This window comes from Cynoglossus semilaevis, chromosome 16 (genome assembly GCF_000523025.1).
Source record: "Cynoglossus semilaevis isolate Cse_v1.0 chromosome 16, Cse_v1.0, whole genome shotgun sequence".
NCBI classification, from domain to species: domain Eukaryota; kingdom Metazoa; phylum Chordata; class Actinopteri; order Pleuronectiformes; family Cynoglossidae; genus Cynoglossus; species Cynoglossus semilaevis.
The window spans coordinates 13665113-13670717 of record NC_024322.1 but is presented as its reverse complement, the minus strand read 5'-3'; positions in this window follow the sequence as shown (position 1 = coordinate 13670717).

The following is a 5605-nucleotide window of genomic DNA, read 5'->3' as shown; positions in this document are numbered from 1 at the left end:
TTAATGTATTGTAGTACATACAGTGTGTTCGTTAAACCACATCCCAAGATGTGGCCCGGCAGAAGGATCGACGTGTTTTCAACAATGCTGAATCAATGTTTTATTTTAAACCTTATATTCTTTAACTCTGACACATTATTTATCTCGATTAGCCTCAGTTGTCAGCTCCTGTCACCTTTTATGCCAACACCCTTCCTAGAAAAAGATGAGCCTCTCAGCCGCAGGTGCACTGCCATTTCATCATTTTGGCAAAGCAGCACAACCTGACTGAGAAGAAAAGGTATCCTCCAAAGTATTCATTATGTTGCTGTCTCGTTTCATTGTGAAAGAGCTTACAGTGAAACTCAATGAACCAACCCAGAGATCCTGCACTGAGGAAGGGGAAATATGTTTTAATTTTTTGTACCATACTTTGTATAAGACATGATTTCAAAAACAAATTTAACTGATTTCAGACTTTAGCTATACATGTGTAAAGCCAAAGTGTTTTAGCCTTAGCTGTTCAGCATTCATGGTCCATTTGGCTTATATGAAGTCATATGACATCACAAACAACATTAGGCCACACCTCCAGGTCGTGACCTCACATGTTTTAACTTTAGCTGCTCTGGGAAACGGCCAAGAGACAAATGTATGGTTGTTTGAAGCCAAGAGGAAATTAAAATATTTCAGTCAGGACTTGGCCAAACGCCAATGATTATTATTGTCTGTCTATAGGCTGTGTACTGTAGTTGTTTGCTGATGCATTGGTACTTGACTTAATTGGACCGTGATTTACAGCCTGCCTTATGTCAAAAAAAAAAAAAAGAAAGAAAATCTTACCATAACCTTATGGTCATACGAACCTCACAGTGTGACTTTGTTCTTGACCATTAGCTCTTAAATGTAGCTGTAGTTAGGAGGCAGTGCAGTTGTCCTACACCTGCAGTGTAATCGAAGCATTTTATTATTTATTATTATTTTATTTTCACTTTTAGAACTTTTCACTTCCTTCACATTCACTGGGACATAAGAACATAAGCCAGTCTCTGTAAAGTGGTGAGGGAACGGCTGACGTGCTGCTGACTCACTCAGCTTTGATCCTTCAGACTTAAAAAAAAAAAAAAAAAAAGCAGCAGCCCTTGTCAGCAGTACCAAGAAAACTCTGCTTTTAAAAAACAATTGTTGACCGTTTTTTCCGTTCTCCATAGTTTCTGTTAATATTAAAACAATTACTGATGGTAATTCAGTTTTGAAGAATACAAAACCTGAGCTTACAATCTTTTGTTTTTTTTCTTGACAGGTGCAACTTCAAGGCCAATTCAAGGCAACGATTCTGCCAGATTTGGAGAGAGGACCACTTTTCTTGTCATCCAGAATAAAAATCCAGGAACAGCTGAGCAGGTACAGTAAACGTGAACTATCTTGTTAGCTGTTGTAATTCAAACGACATCAGAGTCTTGGCAAAGAACGTCCTGCATTAACTCTGTTTTCAAAGCTAGTTATTTTTAATTAGATTGAGGCACAGAAACCTGCTGCAAAAACCTTTTGATTTCAGCCTGAGAATATCAAAAATAAGAGTGCTACAGTGAAGCATCATTGTGCACCAGGTGACCGTGGGTGGCTGAACCAGGTTTGACTGAATGATACATCATCATCAGAGGCGTCAGAACCAACCAAGCCCATTGTAGAACCGCATTAATTTATCTGAAAGATATGAGACGCTGCTAGAATACCTGTCGGAAGAAAACAACAAATTCACAGAGAGACTTTACCTCCACATATGAAATACTTGTGTGGGTGGATGTTCATGTAAGTGCAGGCTGCCAGGAGCTGTGAGTGGGAAGTGGGTAGTGAGTGGGAAGAGAAGAGCTGCTTTAGTGAGACAATCATCACCAAGGCCTGCTGAAAGGCAGTCATGATTTAATGGCTTCTCTTTGTTTTCTGTACTCACAAAGGCGTCGTTCCATGTACTGAGGTCGGTTTGAAATATTAGATGTTTTTTTTTTTAAAAAAAAAGTATTTTTATCTAAATGTAAAAGCTCCGCAACTAGTTTTTCTGCTAATATGACAAGTGTAATTTGTTAATTGTATCAGTGAGGTTTGACAGCGGTAGACTGAGCCCTGGGCTCGATTAGACTGGTCTGAAGCATTCGATTAATCCTGAATAATTGTTATTAATCACAACACTCAAATCTTAATCATTTCAAATGAATGCGAGCGATAGAGAAGTGTTCTATTTACACACCCGAGTTCTTAAATAACTTATTTTCAGCTCTTAAACACCATTGTTGAAATGATGCTGCGTAGAGCCAAAATTTTATGCTGCTGTCAGGCATTTCTTACTTTAATGCCCCGAATCTTAAGCCACCCTTCACTGTAGCTCTGCTCTGAAATCTGCTCTAATAAGATACACTTACGGTGAAGCGGCTTCTTCAAGCTGTCGTGAGGTCACTTTCATTTTCTGATCTTCTGAGTGTTGAAGGTGAAAATTAAATGCAAAGAGAATGACTCAAACTCGTTGGCCTTCAAAAAAAGCAACAGCCCCCCCCCCCACTCATCCCCCCCAACATAAAAATTCAAGATGTGTTTTTTCCATTTCTCCAGTTTCAACCGTTGCATAAAACACCAGTTTTAGTCAACGCGCTTCATTAACCTGCAGTACTTGTTGCCTCTGGAAAACATGCTCGTTTCCATTTCCTAGAATACATTTTATGTCTCCCATTCTTTTGTAAGGACTGCATCTACTGATGATGACTACGTTATTGGTCCAAAGGAACATTTTGATCCCATTAAAGTGAGCTTAATCGATACAGGACTTTGTTTGGACGTAAAACCAAGTCTTAATCTCTTTGCCTGAGGTCCGTACTAAAGTGAAGTAATAGTTAACAATGCACTTCAGTCAAACCAAGCATGACAAATGGTTTAATAAAGGTGGGCCAGTTGGAACTCACTGTAAGTTGTGCTTGGTACTTACTACGTATCCAATCAATACTTGACATGGAGGGTGACTCCCTCCCATCCCCAACCCCCATCCCAAACTCCCCCAACACACAGCGGGAAGAACTCGATCCTGCATCCTGCTTCCTGCTTCCTTGATTCCTTCTCCAGGTCTCTTGTTTCCTGCAACTACACAGCCCGTGAAGGAGAGCCCTGCAATGCAGCATCTGTGTGACTCACGAACACACACACACACACACACACACACACACACACTGGGAGACGGTGGCTTGTGAAAGTGCTCAGATCGTAGGAGGGAGATGAGGGAAGTGAGAGCAGAGCCAGGGAAAAGATGAAGCCTATTGAGAGGAGGGGGAGGAGTGAGTAGGAGGAACGGTGATGGGAGGAGGTGTAGAGAGGTAAAGATCGAAGAAGGAATAAAAGGTGGGAAGAAGATGTAATGGAGAGGGGGCGCTAGGAAAGCAGACAAAATGACAGAAAGAAGTTGATTAACAGCCAGGAAAATGAAGAGGTGACAGTTTAATTGTCGCGTTTTAGTGTCTGATGTAATGACAGTTCAATAGTCTGACTTCATCTCTTCACTGGAGCAGAGAGAAATATCTAAAGTCATCTCTTCACTGGAGCAGAGAGAAATACCAACTTAAAGCTGATTCTTAGTGACTTAAATACTGGTACCCTAAAAATAATAATTTTACATTTATAATAATGTTAACCAAAGAGGGTAAAACATGAACACATTTACAAAAAATTATTCACACGATGTGGTTGATTCCATGTCCATTTTCTAATCAAAGCCTTGTCTTTGATAGTGACCTGAAGGACATGAGTGCTGTGGCAACACCTTTATAATGTCTGATAGATGAGTGGCAAAGTACAATGCACATAACCTACGAATACTATTTTTATTGTTTTTTTATTGAATGAATGTGTAGACTACATTTTAAATATCTACACTTGGCCTGTACCCCTCAGGGGACTTGCTGCCTCACTTTGGGAACCACTGAAATAGCCTTAAATAATATAATGAAAAAGTGTGAAAGATGAAGGATAAAGTATAGAACAATAGAGAAAGAAGAAAAATATAAAATATTGTCTTGCAGTATTTTAGTCACCAAAAATAAAACAGTACTGTTGTGTTCAAATATTAATACTAATCCTGTATTTTCCTTTTGTAAATGTTCAGCCACGGCCGTGTTCTCCTTCATTATTTATTCTTAGGGAAGGCTTGGGAGTGAGCGCACTAACATCCCTCTGGCAAAGTGCCACAGGCTTTGTGCCAAGAGCAGCAGACCTGACATCTTCTGAGAGGCTCGGTGTCTAAATGATGTCTCAGTGTGTGTCACATCTCACTCCTGCAGTGAGTGAGACGTGACACGCTGTTTATAAGAATGTTTGTTGAGATGTTGGCTGCCTTCTCATCTGTGTTTCCATCGTCTCTTTGCCCTTGACTCACGTTGACATTTGTCTTTTTACTTATTGCTCCCTGACGTTGTTTCTGTCTCCGTTGTCGGTCACTGCTCATTATTATGACATTGGGTTCCAAACACTAGGTGGCGGTGACGTTTGTCCTGCTCATTGGTCCATCCACGTCACTGAGCAGTCGGTTTTATACTGATAAACACGCACTAGTTCCACACATACATTCTTAATACAGATACCAAGCCTGTTCTTTTTTGTTTTTGGTTCAGGCTGTAAACCAGCAGGTGGTGCTGTTAAATTTTAAAAATTGCTCCACTCACTTGCTCATAACCATAAAGACTCACAAATGCATTAAGCGTTGCCATTAGTTGCTCACTTGGCTTCCAGACCAACTCCACTTCTCCTCCTCCTGATGCGAAACCCCTGACAGCCGGAGTCTGGCCGACAGACAGGATGGTCTGTGTGTGTCTGGATATCTGCCACCGGGCTCAAAGTGACCTTCATCGTCAGCAGACAGACAAGTGCAGCACACTCGTCTCTGTGTTTTATGACTTTTAATATTGAAAGTGGGCTTGAGCGGGTGGGTGATCGGTGGGTGAACGAGAAAACAAGGAAAGACATAGACTTCAAAGGCATAATAATAAAAAAACAACAACAACATACTGTCGTGATTTTGGGTGAGGTGAGACTGAAAAGGAGTTTTTTTTTTTTTTTATGATTCTGTTCAATGTAGTGCGGAGTCTGTGCAGAGGCTTTATTCTCAGTCATGTTCTTTCTGAGGCTGAGTCATTCAAAGCTTCACTGACTCCAGATTTTGATTCATTTATGCTGCAGAGGCTCACAGCCACCACATGTTGTCATGATCTATTACTTCTGTCTGCTCTGTGAGCCTCCACTCCTCCACTCTCCCACTGCTACATTGCGCTGTTTTCATTTTAAATTTCTGTGAGAATTTTTTTTTTCTCTAAATTTTGCGTCGGTTGAATTCAGTCACGAAGTTCAAGTTCTGATACAGTCATTGTTAATCTGCCTGGAACCAAAATTCTGAATAAAATAAATAATGTGGCTCTCGGACAAAAAGTACTAGGACAGATATCACCCATTTTTAAGGTTTTGATTTTAAAAACGTGTAAAGTAAATCTTTACACGTTTTTTAAAAACGTGTAAAGATTTACTTGGATTTTATTTTTCAACCCTAAAAAGAAACCATTTTGAAAAAACAACTGAAAAACAAACTCAAATGGAT